We start from the raw sequence: 14,940 nt of genomic DNA on the forward strand, positions 1-14,940 counted from the left end.
ACTGATCCTATAGGGCCACACCAGAAGATTGTTGCTGTTGTTGTTAAATGCCTTTGACTTGGTTCTGACGCAGAGCAATCCTGTATAGAGTTTTCTCAGAGAAATAGCTGGTGCCTTTGAATTACTGACCCTGTGGTTCACAGTCCAGTGTTGACCCTACAGTGCCATGTGGTTATATGCCGTGCACTCAGTTTCTGACTCATAGCGACACTGTACAGGGTTTCTAAGGCTTTAAATCTTTATGGGAGCAGAAAGCCTCATCTTTCTCCTGCAGAACAGCTGGTAGTTTCGAACTGCTGACCTTAAGGTTTGCAGCCCAATTTGTAACCACTACGCTACCAGAGCTCCCTCTTAGGTCTGCTCATATCACCTTTTATCTCTTGTAAGTAACAGGTGTTATAGGCCACATCCCAGGGAAATTCCCCTTATATTGGATCAGGGCTGTGGTGGGATGAAGGGTGTTGCATACCGCCTTTAATCCTCTTATTGATTTATCACATTATGGGAGCTCATCCCATAACAAGTGGTTACAAGAACAGACTCAAGCATGGCAATGATTGTAAGGATGGTGCAGGACTTCGCAGTGTTTCATTCCGCTATACAAGGGTCACTATGATTCAGAAGTGACTTGATGGCACCTAACAACAATCTGTGTAGTAGGAAGCTGTAGTGATTCAGTGGTAGAAGTCTTGCCTTCCATAAGGGTAGTCTAGGTTTCAGTCCTAGCCAGTGTTTCGTATGCACAACAACACCACCTATTAGTGAAGGTTTGGCTGTTGCTCTGATACTGCTCGGCTCCAATCCAAGCCCATCACAGGAATAGCATAGAAACAGGCAGCCTTCGTTTCCTGGCAACAAGTAGTGAAATACACCTGTGTACCAGGCACCATGGGAGGCCAAGTGAGTGGAGTAGTAACTTCTACTTTGGGTCAGAGGAAACTGAGAGACAGTAACAGCTCAAACGTGGGATTTGAAGAATAGTCATTTGCCAGATGGAGAAAGGAGATGATGAGACCAAGTCCTTTGTGGGTAGAGTGTTGTGAAGTGCTGTTGAGTTGGTTCAAACTCATAGTGACCCTGTGTAGGAGTGTATGAGGAATGGCTGGTAGGTTTGAATGTCTGTTTGACCTTGTGAAAAGCAGTGTGGTGCCTATCCCACAGCACCACACCAAAACTCCTAGCAAGGGCTAATAATAGTAAGATGTACAAATGTACTTTGTGTTCGGGCAAAGGGTGATCCCTCATGGACTTGCCAGAGGTGGCAATGGGGGATGTAGGAGTGGGGAAGGATGTTGGCAGAGAGGGGCTGAGGAAGTGGCTGCCTATCCCCAAAAGGCCTTTATTCTGGGAGCCATTGAAATTTCTAACGGATCTAAATTTCAAGGTTTTTTCTGTCCATGGTCTGGAGTGCAGATTGGAAAGTGGAGAAAGCCTGGAAACTGAGTCCAGAAGAGGCACCAAATGTGAGACGTGGACTGGGGTGGGTGGAGCAGACAGACCTCAGGCCACATTTCATTGATGAAACAGTAGCTCCTTCTTTGGCTACGTTCCAGCTGTAGGCTTAGGCTTAAAACCTGAGTCAGAATAGTTGGAAGGAAACAGTTTGTTACCTTATGTTTGACTAAAGCATTCTATATGGTATGCAATGGCTCAGGTCTGTAATAACTAAATTACAAGTTTCAAAAGCCTTGATGGTTACTTTTTAAATCAACACATAACATTGTATTCAAAACACAGCTTTGGAGTTAAAATTCTTGCATTCAGATCCTAGCTTTGCTCATTACTCACTGTACTTTCTTGGGCCAGTCATTTTACCTCCCAGTAGAATGGGTATTTGCAGCACTGCCTCAAAGGGTTGTTTTGGAGAGTAATGAGAAACTAGAGTTGACTTTGGAGTCCTGATGTAGCTATGTGGTATAAACACTGGACTGCTAATCACAAGGTCAGCGATTCAAACCCACCAGTGACCCCTTGGGAGTCACAACTGACTTGGTGGCATTTAACAACTAGAGTTGACTTTGGAATCCTGTGATGCTGTGGGATAAAGCACTGGACTGCAAGGTCGGTGGTTCAAATTCACCAACTACTCCTTGGAAACCCTATACAGGGTTGCTATGAGTTGAAAGCGATTCAACAGCACACAACAACAGAAGTGACTTAGCAAAGTGTCTGGTGCATCATCTACTGTTGCTGTTGTATTCATCTATCGTGGTGGCAGTTGTTAAGTGTTGTGGAGTCAGTTCCGACTCATAGCATCCCTGTTTAGTTTCCAAGGAGCAGCTGGTGAGTTTGAACCACCAACCTTGCAGTTAGCAGTCCAGCGTTGATACTACAGCGCCTCACCAGGAATAATTGTTAGCTGCCATTTAATCAGGCCTTTGACTTAGGGCAAGCCCATGCACAACAGAACAGAACGAAACACTTCCTAGTTCTGTACCATCCCCAGGATCACTTGTGGATCAGACCACTATGGTTTCCACTGACTCATTTTTGGAAGTACATCATCAGGCATTTCTCCTATTTCATCTTAGTCTGAAGCTCCCCTGAAGCCAGGTCAGGATCATAGCAACACACAGTGATCCACTTCTGGAGGGGTGGTAGCTGCAATGAGGCACACTGGCTGGGAATTGGACCCAGTCTCCCATATGGAAGGCAAGAATTCTACCACCGAACAACCTTCAATCAATATGCTGTTGTTAAGTATCGTGGAGTCATCTCCCACTCTTAGCATTCCATATAGGGTTTCTGAGGAGCAGCTAGTGGATTTGAAGTGCCGACCTTGCAGTTAGCAGTCCACTACTTACCCTATAGCACCACACCAGAATGGGTAGTTATTGTTAATTTCTAACTCCACTTATTGCTTAGGAGCAATTAAGAAACTGCTCTAAATTCAGCCTAGGTGGTAATCTTGCTAATAAAACTTCCAGGTCATCAAGCAAGTGTGAAAAACTCTGCCTGGGCAGGCATTACTTCTCCCTCCTCTTCCCCCTTTCTCCGCTCCCTGCTCCAGTGTTATCCAGGCACTTGCCAACCACAGCAGATTGTACCGCTGTCAGGGAAGTCTCCAACATCTCCTCCCTCCACATCAGTAGGCTGCTGCCGGGCTGGCTTATCTCTGGAGTCTGTGTGCTGAGGGGCCTCCACCTTGCTACAGAGTAGCTTGATGCCTCTTTCATGAAGACTGGTCTGAACTTGCTCACTCTGCCTCCATCAGCTGTCACACGTGTGTAGCTGATCCTGGAGGTGAAGCTTCCTGTCTGGCTTCAGCCTTGGTGTGCATGGACATCACCATTCCCACTGGGCAGCAGAGTGGGCAGGTCTCTTATTTAGCTTGTTGTTAAGGGCCATTCTGGCAGTTCCAACTCAATGAGCCTATATTGGGTTTTCGAGAAGCCGCTGGTAGGCTTGAACCACCAAACTTGTGGTTCTCAGTCCAGTGCTTATCCTATAGTGCCATGGTCAGCTTTTCTTTTCACTTTTGCACATTTACTGTTCTTGGCCCTCAAATAGTTATCTTAGCAATAGTTTTAAGTCCATCTATGCCCTCTGCCTAGCCATGGCACATCTGCTGTGCCATTAAAACGTAGTACAAGTATTACATTAAAGAGTAATACTAGTGTTGGAAGTAATACTTTTAGACTTCTAATGCACCTTTCATTAAAGGATCTCAAAAAGCAGGCCTAAACAGTCACACTAAGTTTCAAAATATCTAGGAAGAGTAAAATGTGACTTAACCTGTGTGCGAGAGGGGAAGAGATGTCTGTCTGCAAATGCTCTGAGCAGGGAACCTTGGGTAATTGAACTGATCCTTGGCCCCAGGGAGCTGCAACCTGGGGTTTGTAGTTCTCCTCAACTAGAGTCTGAGTACCAGGCCTCCCAGGAAGCCCTGCCCACAGCTTTCAAAGTCTCAGGCTCCCACACTCCCTGAGAATAGTCCTAGGGACACCATTCCTTCTGGACCAGAGGGTGCCTAGTCCTTTAACAGATTACAGCTCTGATGTCTGTAATTACCCTGCCTGACACCCTGACATTTGTGTCCCACTTGCTGGATCCCCAGGACATAAGAGTGCCATGGTGCCTCTAAGCACTGGGTCTCCCACAGAGTTCTAAGAATACTGTTCCAAGAACAGTCCTTAGACCTCCAAGTCACAGTACTGATGGAAACTCCCCTCCTCAGAAGGTACAGCTCACTTAGTTCTCTGCACACATTACCCCTCATTATAATTTTTCTGAGTCTTTTGATTAGATTAGAAATCATTCTTATTCCAAAATCTCACAACACACCCCCTTGCCCCCACCAAAAAATAGATAACTTAGAACTTCTTTCCTAAGTATTCATTTATAATGATCAGTCAAATCCTAAAAGTATTGTATTTTCCATTATTCAAAGCAGACTTCATGTTCATTATAATTCAGTTTGGCATCCCTCCCAAGTGTGTTCCTCTGTTACCCATCTGGCCCCACTTGGAGCTTCCATTTTGGCTATGGCATTCAAAGCAGGCTGTCTCATGATGCTGGGCAACTCTTCCCCTCAACCTTCCCTAAATCCCATTGCTGTTGAGTTTATTTTGACACATAGAAACCCCCATGTGCTTCAGAGCAGAGCTGCACTCCACAGGAGGTTTAGTTTTGTTTGTTTTTGTTTGGTTTGGTTTTTTTACTTTAATTTTACAGAAGTAAACCTCCAGGCCTTTATTCCTTGACACCACTGGGTGGATTTGAACCATGGTTAGCAGCTGAGAGCAAACCATTTCCACCACCAACTTTCCCTGTTCCGCTCATAAGTCTGGCCCATCACATACCATAAGCCTGGAGTTGATGGTGGTGTTGGTTGTGTGCCACCATGTTGGTTCCAACTCATAGTGACCCTAGATAGGGTTTCTGAGGCTATAATCTTTACAGAAGCAGAATACCTCATATTTCTCCCAGGGAGTAGCTGCTGACCTGCTAATCCCACTACACTACCAGTGTGTTACTCCATAGTAATACAATAAATCAAATAATTATTAAATATTTGATGCAATATGAACCATGTAAATATTGTTGCTTTATGATGTTCCTTCACCATGTTAATATTGTTTGTCTTTTCCTAAATAAACATTAATTCAGTTTTTGAATAGGTAAGATACTCACATGGCTCAAAAACATTAAAATATGTATTAAGAGGTGTGCAGTGGAAAACTGCCCTCCCTCCCACCCATCCATTCCCCCCACTCACCCACAGTTAACCACTGTAATGCGTTTCTTTACTATCCTTCCATCGCTTCTTCATACATTCAAAAGCAAATGCAAATCTAAAGTCTAGTTTCCCCTTCTGCAGAAAAGGTAGCATTCTATACCCATTCTGCACCTTACTGTTTTTACTTAATACGTCATAGAGACCTTCCTATAATATATGGAGACAATTTTCTGTTTGATAGCTGTTGTTGTTATTAAGTGCCATAAAGTCGTGTTTCCAACTTGTAGAGACCCTGTATAGGTTTTCCTAGGAGCAGCTGGTGAGTTTGAACGGTCAGCCTTGTGGTTCAAATCGACCTTGAGGTCCAGTGCTTATCCTACAGCACCACACCAGGACTCCATTTAATAGCTGTATAATATCATGTTAATTCCCTTAAGTGTGTATGATTTATTTAACTAGGCCCTTATTGGTGGCCTAGTTAAATAAATGTTGTTTTCAAATATTTACTATTACAAAAAAATGCTGCAGTGAATAACTTTACAATAAGTCGGTTTTATGTGTACAATTATATCTGTTAGGATACATTCCTAGACGTGAATTGCCAAGCCAAGACTATTGTCATGGAATGAATTATGCCTCACCCCCAAAATATGTGTCAACTAGGCCATGATTCTCAGCGGTTCGGCAGTCATGGAATGAAGTCATCATCCCCGATGGTGTGCTCTGATGTGATCAGCAAGTCAGGTAAGGGGATCAGGGTGGAATGTAACACCCTTATTCAGGTCATAGCATTGGTCCCATGTAAAGGGAGTTTCCCATGTAAAGGAAGTGGCCTGCATCACTTTTTATCAGGATTGATGGATTGGTTATGTGTCATGGAGTCAATTCCGTCTCATAGCAACCTTGTATAGGGTTTCTGAGGCTGTAAATCTTTACAGAAGCAGAAAACCTCATCTTTCTCCCATGGAACTGCTGGTAGTTTTGAACTGCTGACCTTGAGATTAGCAGCCCAACTCATAACCACTATGCTACCAGAGCTCCTGAAGATCTTTTATCATATAAGAGATAAAAGGAGAGAGAAGGGAGCAGAAAGAAGAACTTGACTGTCACCAAGAAAAGCAAAGTTGGGAGTGGAATGGATCCTTTGGCTCTGAGGTTCATGCACTGACAACCTTACCAAACATGATATCCTTCTCCAGTGACTGGTCCCTCCTGACAATATGTCCGAAGTATGAGAGACAAAGTTTGGCCATCTTGGCCTCCAAAGAGCACTCTGGCTGCACTTCTTCCAAAACGGGTCTGTTGGTTTTTTTGGCAGCCCATGGCACTTTCAATATTCTCCTCCAACACCATAACTCAAAACCATCAATTCTTCTACGGTCTTCCTTATTCACTGTCCAGCATATGCATATGAGGTTATTGAAAATACCATGGCTTGGGTTAGGCACACCTTAGTCTTCAAGCTGACATCTTTGTTCTTCAACACATTAAAAAGGACTTGTGCAGCAGATTTGCCTAATGCAATACGTCACCTGATTTCTTGACTGCTGCTTCCATGAGTGTTGATAGTTGATCCAAGAAGAATGAAGTCCTTGACAACTTCAATCTTTTCTCCATGGATTAATTGCTGACATTATGTTGTTTGTTTTTTATGGTACTGCTGGTTTCTTTGGTCCATATGCTTTCCTATGCTGATGTCATTTTGTTGTTGTTGTTTTTTCTCAATGTTTTAAATTTTTTTTTCTTGATTTGATGTGAAGATGTATCCAATTTCTTAGAGGTTACCCTATATTTTATTGAGGTCTTCATTTTATGACAGATTGTTTTATTCTGAGATCTACCTGACTTTCTCACCACTTAGGTCTCTGTTACCATTCCCTTCTTTTGCTTTGTGTCTGTCTTGTTCATGGACTGACCTACCCAACCCCCTAATTTCAATTTTGTAGTATTGTTCTGCCCTGGTCTCTTCCATCCCTGGATTGAGTTCTGGATGGTGTTGCCACATATGTCAGTCTCTGGTTGTTGTCTGGTCCTGTTAACTCTCAATCCAAAGAACTCCCCTTAGTATATTTTGGAGTGCTGGTTTGGCCTTTATAAAATCCCTTAATTTCTGTTTATCCTGGAATGCTTTGATTTTGCTCTCATATTTGATTGACAGCTTTGTTGGGTATATGATTTTTGGTTGGCACCCCACCTTTTCTTTTTGATGTACACATGCCACACAGAAAAAAATATATTTGTTTAAAGGTCCAAAGGGCACATTTTCCAAGCCAGCCTCCTGCCCTCAGGCACACAGCCTTTCTCAGTCCATGGGCCTAGAGTCCTCAGCTGCCCAATCTCTCTATGCCATTGCCTCTGCTACCATCTCTGCTGTCGCTGCTTTTCTGGTTAGGATCCCACAGTCTATTCACGCTCTTCCCTCTTGCTGGTCCTAGGGTCCTCTGTTCCTGAAATAAAAGATTAACTACTTCCCCCCTTCTGTTTTTACAGTTGCAAACATTGCAATTAGTCTTGATAACAATTACTTACGCTGAATCATAAAATCCTATCCTCATCATCCCCCACCCCCTTTCACTAAATCCATCTGAACAAGAGAAAAATTATTCAATGGGGATTCTACCTTATGCCACTCATCCTGAAACTAAGCACACTTCGTGTCTTTATAGCTCCCCATTTTGATAGCCAATGTTTAAATTGCCCATCCCTATCAGCCCAGTGTACTGAAGAGGCAAGCTTGACCCTTCATATGAAGAATCCTTCCCTTTGGGTTGGAATTTTGAACAACTCCATCAGGTTGCTTTGAACTACAAGATCGATGGTTCAAACTCGCCAGCCACTCCTTGAAAACCCTATACAGGGTTGCTATGAGTTGGTACCAACTCGACGGCATTTAACAACAATCATTCATAAGCAAAGCAAGTCATCAAATTATAGCAATTTACACTTGTTCCCTTATCAAACTTCTTTATCTTCATCTGGTTGAGTTCTGATCAGCAGGTCATCCAAGCTAGATCAACTGGGTACTATTTACAAGTTTGATAGTTGTCACATGCCTCCCTCCACTTCATAACAGCTGGCCGCTTCACTCTCAGCTTTAGCCCCCAGTGGCTAGGTCAGTATCCATGAGCACAAGAGTTTTCTGGTCTGAGGAGCTGGACTTGGGGGCTACATATCCAGAGCCCAAGTTTTTGGGTTGTGGCTCAGCAGAGAAAACCTCATGGTACAGGTACATGTCCCCCAAAACTTCAGACCAGCCAGCCCTTCCTCTTCTCTCTCTCATCTCAAGGTCAATGGGTGTCTCTGGAACATGGCCAAACTCAGCCCATGTCTTCATTGCTGTATTTCCCCTACTTCTACTCACAAGTATACTAGTGTGGTCACCAGCAAGCATACAAGACTGCTCGTGTGTTCCCTTTGAGTTTCACTCTTTAAAAGGGGTTTGCCCTGATGGACTGACATTTCTTGATAGTGCCACAGTAAACAGCTTGTTTGATACTGTACCAGCCAAATGCAAATGGTTTTGCTTTTTTTTTGTCCTGCTGGTCGTTCTTTCAAGTATCTTCTGTTCCACTAGCCATTCAGGGTTTGTCTGCTTGTCTTTTCAATGAGAATGTCCCACTCAGAAAGTTCTGAGTGGGATTTAGGATTCCACCTAAGGCTCTATATTCCACAAAGGCTTAACAAGAAACCTATTTCTCTGTGCAAATTCTAGTACCAGTTTTAACTAATCCAATCAGTTTTAGGCTGAAGAGGGGCTTACAAGCTTTCTGTAATATTTCCCAATATTCCTTTCTATACCACTTAAATGTCTATTTTACAATAGTAGGCAGGGGAAACCAATATCCACAAGAGAGTTAAGCATCTTAACATTATTTCCCCTCCTTGACCCATTCAGACTATGTCTCAATCCCTGTATCACAGAACCCTGTTGTTCCAAGGTTGTGTATTCATCACAATTTACCTTGATCCCATGTAGCCCATGCACACCTCTCTAGGTCTTTTCCTATCTTCCTTGTTCATTTACCCTTCCCCTTTCTTGTGTATTGCCCTCCCCCTCCTTGTATATTGCCTTACCCATCACCTGAGCTATCCGGTATCTATCCCCTAACCTGTGAATTACTGTTCCGTCCCTCCCACTCCTGATAAACATCAAAGATTTTTTCTTTTAATATGGGAGAATGATTCTAGTCACCTATTGCTAAGTCAACCAATACTCATAGACAGAACTCAGAGCAAAGAGCAGAGTTTGTATTGTGATTGTGTGTATACATTTATGAAAACAGGGGAGCAGGAATCTCCCAGATCTGCCTTTCTGACTGGAGGACAACCTGAGGTTTTTAAGGGGGAAGAAAATCAAGAGCACAGCATTTGTGGTTCGACATTGTTGTATTGATTTTTAATTCTAGTAGTTAGGGTGGTCGTGTCCCTAACATTGTGATTGTTCCATCCACTCCTGTTTGCTGATTTTGCTTTTGTTCCCAAGAGGAGAATTTTCTTCCTCATTTGTGCCACACGTTCTGCTTTGAAGATTGAAAAGGAGTGATTAATTATGGAATGTAACTAGGCAGGGAGTTAAATTTTAATTACAACTACCATTCTATGATAATTATTCAGGTTTCATTTTACCTTGGTGGTGGTTATGTGCTGTGGAGTCAGTTCCAACTAATAGCAACCCTGTACAGGGTTTCCCAGGCTGTGAATCTTTATGGGAGCAGAACGCCTCATCTTTCTCCCATGGAACAGCTGGTAGTTTCGAACTGCTGACCTCAAGGTTCACAGCCCGATTCATAACTACTACACTACCAGAGCTCTTTTCATTTTACCTTAGGCTAAGCTAAAACCTTTTCATGCCCTCATTCCTCAGTGCCCTATTTCAATATGACAATTTGATGCTTCTCTCTCCACAAAGTGGTTAATATTTTTGGTTTCCAACTGAAAGGATTGCAGTTTGAGCCCAAGAAGAAAAACTTGGAGATACAGTCCTGAAAAATCAGCCATTGATGGACATATGAAACAGGTTTATTCCGACACAAGTGAGTCCAAATGGGGTGCCTATGAGTTGGAGCTGACTCATTTGCAACTCACCAAAGAGAATGCCTACTAGTAGTTTTTGAGCCCCAAATGGTTGAAGTAATGCAACCACCTTTCTTCCCTAGGATTTCTCAATTATATGTTTACATCATTTGCTCATCTCCATTTTATTAACATATGTATCATTAAATTTTGTTAATTTCACCATTGCTTTCTTTCCCTAAACTTTTCTGTTGATAAGAATCACCTGTAGTGCTTGACAGAAGCACATTTCTAGCCCTGGCCCAGATCTGGTGTGATTGATAGTTATGGTTTTGTGTCAACTTGGGTGAGCCTGAATCCTCAGTGGTTTGACAGCTAAGAGATAGTAAGTCCTGGTGTAGTCCTAGACAGATAATCCCATGTGCATATTCAACACTATTTATCTTGATATAATCCAAGTCAAACCTTCAGCTTTTTCATTAAAATTCATAGGATGCCTCCTTCTGTTTTCTAGGATATTCTCTTACTTTTCTTTAGTACAATGCCCATGGTATTGTTTTGAAGCTTATAGAGTAGGTAGCTCTTTAGAGAACCCATTTCGCAAGCAGTGAGAAATTATGATCACTATCAGGAAAATTTTTCAGTAGCCAGCACTTTCAGATTCCTAATTCCCTAATTATGCCACCTATGCCATTTCAATTGAATTCAAGATGTTAAAAATCTATATTGCCCTATTTTCTGCATCACAAATATGGACAAGTGGTGTGAGGACTTCTTTCTTTGTGCATATAATAACATGAAAAGTCATCAAAAAGCTATTTTATTATAATAACATGAAAAGTCATCAAAAAGCTATTTTATTATAATAACATGAAAAGTCATCAAAAAACTATTTTTACTATATGTTGTGTTGTTAAGTGCCACTAGTCAGTTCGGACTCATAGTGACCCTGTATAGGGTTTCCAAAGATTTGAACACCTGACCTTGAGGTTAGAAGTCCAGCACTTATTCTACAGTGTTACACTAGGACTCCATTTTATGATATACATTTACTTAATTACCTTAACTGTGAAACTCCCTCATAATTATCAGCAAAACACTCAGAGACCAGCATAAATGAAACAGTTCTGTTCAAGAGATTTACAGTTCATTAAAAAATCAAATGCATAAGCCTAAGTCAGTTAAGTTCTTTAAAAACATATCAGACAATTGAGAAATGTACACACAACTTGGTTAATTGAAGATATTGTTGTTGTTGTTGTGTTCTGTTAATTCTGTTCCAACTCATAGCAACCCTGTGTAGGGTTTTCAAGGAGCAGCAGGTGACCTGGAACTGACCTCTTGGTTTAAACCGACCTTGCAGTCCAGCACATTAACCCACGGTGCCACATTAGGGAATTATTACTAACGTTCTTTAAGTGCCTGAATGGCATTTTGGTTATGTTGTTGTTCTTTCTATAAAGACATTTTGATTCAGAAATCAATACTAAAATATTTACAAGTCTAATGTCATGATATCTGAGATTTGCATCAATATTATGTACTTCATGAGATGAGGGGGAGTACACATGAAACAAGATTGGCTTTAAATTGCTGATTATAGGTTTTAGGTGATGGCCATGTGGAAGTTAGTTATACCTCTTGGTTTACTTTTGTATATATTTGAAAACTATGCACTGGACCCTATGGTCAGTTTGAACCTCAAGGTCAGCAGTTCAAACCCACCAGCCATTCCTCAGAAACCCTATGCAGGGTTGCTATGGGTCTGAGACAACTCAATGGCACTTAACAACAACAACCACACAATAATAATGGCACTATAGAATAAGCACTGGACTGCTTACCACAAGGTTGGCAGTTCAAACCCACCAGTTGTTCCTTGGAAACCCTATACAAGGTCTCTATGAGTCAGAACTAATTCTAGGCTCTTAACATAATAATAAAATAATTGGTGGTGGTGGCTGTGTGCCGTAGAGTCGGTTCTGACTCATAGCGACCCTGTACAGGGTTTCTGAGGCTGTAAATCTATCTTTACGGGAGCAGAACGCCTCATCTTTCTCCCACAGAACAGCTGGTAGTTTCGAACTGCTGACCTTGTGGTTTACAGCCCGATTTGTAACCACTATGCTAATTACACCCTGTTAAATTTTCCTTTGATTGCAAAATCAAGAAAGCATTGCTGGAGTCTCGCTAATCCACAAGACACCATCTGATGCTCCCTCAGCCTTCAAATCCTCAGGGAGTCCTTTCTCAATATCTGCCCTGTGTTTCTTAGAAGTTTCTACCTAGAAGGGAAAGGTTGACAAAGAAGTTTGGTTAGTGAAGTTGTGCTTTCTTGATTCCTACCTCATTTTAAATCTGCTCATTTGGGAATAAAGCAGAAATAGTTCATGCTATGAGTTCCCTCAGGGCCAGCGGACTCCTGAACTCGCTTGAATGAGTTAGTTATTCTAAATTCTAATTTAAACAACATGGAGACCAGTTGGCTCTTGTATTATGTATTCTATCTGGTATAAGCAGCAACATCTGCCAGCATTCCTGTTCCTGCCTTCCTTGGCACTGAGTTGAATTAATCAATATACTTCATGACTGTCACAGCAACAAAAAAAAAAATTCAAATTAAAAAAAAAAAAAATCCACCCAGCATAAACAGTGATAAATTACAAAATAAAAGTTTAATTGTCCAAGAACAAACAAGAAGATGGAGAGGGTAGAAGTGCAGTGAGGAGCTCTATCAGCAACAACACAAAATACAGGTCCAAGCAGGCTCAGGGGATGGTCCCAGAACTCTCAACCAAATATAAAGGAATATTTAGAAGGTTGGAAGGCTTACAGCTAAGGGAATTTGTAGCAGAAGCAAGAAATCCATTGGTTTCAAAAGCAAGATGCTCAGCTGCTCCTGGAGCTGCCATCTTGGGCAAGACCAAGCAGGGGAAGGATCAGAGCAGCCACAGATGCCTGACAGAACTGTGGATATAAATGTCCAGACATTCTTTTTATTTTCTATCTGTTCATTGGTCTCTTGCTATCTGCACACCTCCATTTGGTGACTAGAGGGGGTGCTAGAGTGAGTGGAACCCCACCACCACCCCCAGAAGGTTCTACTAAGCATGCACACACATATCTGCTTGAAATGTAAAGGGACAGTTTCCACTTAAAACCAAACGGAAGCACAAAACAGCCACAGCCAGCCAGGCACTGTTTTTCACTAGGAAAAAGACCTGAACGGGAATTGTGGAGTGGGACAGGCAGACTAAAAAGGACATAGGTTGAAAATTAAATCCTGAGTTACATCACAACAACCAACAGTGGAATCTTGAAATTACTCAGGAAGAAGGGAAGTACATCTCCAGATCATATCTACCTGGAAGCAATTAAGGCCACAGATAGCTCCTGAATATGCCCAAAAAGCAGAAACAGATGACCATATCAGCACATGTCCAGAAACGAGATAAAGTAACTGAGGCAAATGAGATGGAAGTAGACCTACACTCCATATTGGAAGATAGGCAGGCTTTGGAAATGCCTGAGAAGGAATTCAGAAAAATTATAATAAAATTGATCAAAACACTATAAAATGGAGTTGAGAAAAATAAGGAAGAAGTCAGGAACGTGCTACAGAAACAATCAAGTAAGATAGATAGAGCATTGGAAACAATTCAAAACCTACAGAAAGAGGTCCAAATGATTAATTAATAGAATATCAGAAATGGACAATATCCTAAATGGGCAAAGGGGTAGAATCGAACAGTTAGAAGCCAGGACTAGTGAGCTACAAGATAAATCTCTCAACACTACTAAGATAGAAGAGCAAGCACACAAAAAGGATTTAAAAAATCTGAAGAAGGCCTAAGATTCATGTTGGACAACATGAAGAGGAATAACTTCAGAATTATCGGCATCCCAGAACAGGAAGAATCACACAAGTCCACAGAGGAGATAGACGAAGAGCTTCTGGAAGAAAATTTTCCTAACATCCTGAAAAGTGAAAAGATAAGCATTCAAGAAGTTCAATGAACCCCAGGAAGGATAGACCTATAAGAAAATCACCAAGACATATAACAATCAAGCTCTCCATAATCAAAGATAAGGACAGAATCCTGAAAGCAGCTAGGGAAAAGAGAAGTGTAACATACCAAGGCAAGCAAACCAGATTAAGCTCGGAGCTCTCAACAGAAACCATACTGGCAAGAAGGCAATGGGGAGACATATATAAAACACTGAAAGAAAAAAAAAAAACTGCCAACCAAGAATCCTCTATCCTGCAAAGCTGTCAGTCAAATATGATGGTGTAATTAAAACATTCCAGGATCAACAGAAGCTAAGTGATTTTGCCAAAGCCAACCCTGCTATGAAAAACATCCTAAAGGAAGTTCTGTGGACTGAAAACCAACAAGAGTAGTCAAAACCAGAGAATGGCATACCTGGCAGCATCACCCTGAACTCAATTGACAAATGGAAGAGTCAAGAACAGAATAAAATTATAAGAGCAGAGGATCTGGGAGGTCAGTCCATGATCAAAACAATTACAATGTGAAAAAAGGTAAACACAATGGAACAGCGAGCCAGGTGGTGGGAAGGTCAGGTGGATTACAAGATAAAATAGACTGTCTTAAATGGAGGGAAAAGTTAATGCAATATAAGGTAATCACAACTGTGGGGTTGGGGTGGGGGGTTTAGTTCGGGTGTTGGGGAGGGCAATAGAAGAAGGGAGAGGAGGCAGAAGAACAAGATAGATAAGGGAACAC

The sequence above is a fragment of the Chrysochloris asiatica genome, unplaced genomic scaffold, assembly GCF_000296735.1.
Source record: "Chrysochloris asiatica unplaced genomic scaffold, ChrAsi1.0 scaffold00135, whole genome shotgun sequence".
In the NCBI taxonomy this organism is placed as follows: Eukaryota; Metazoa; Chordata; class Mammalia; order Afrosoricida; family Chrysochloridae; genus Chrysochloris; species Chrysochloris asiatica.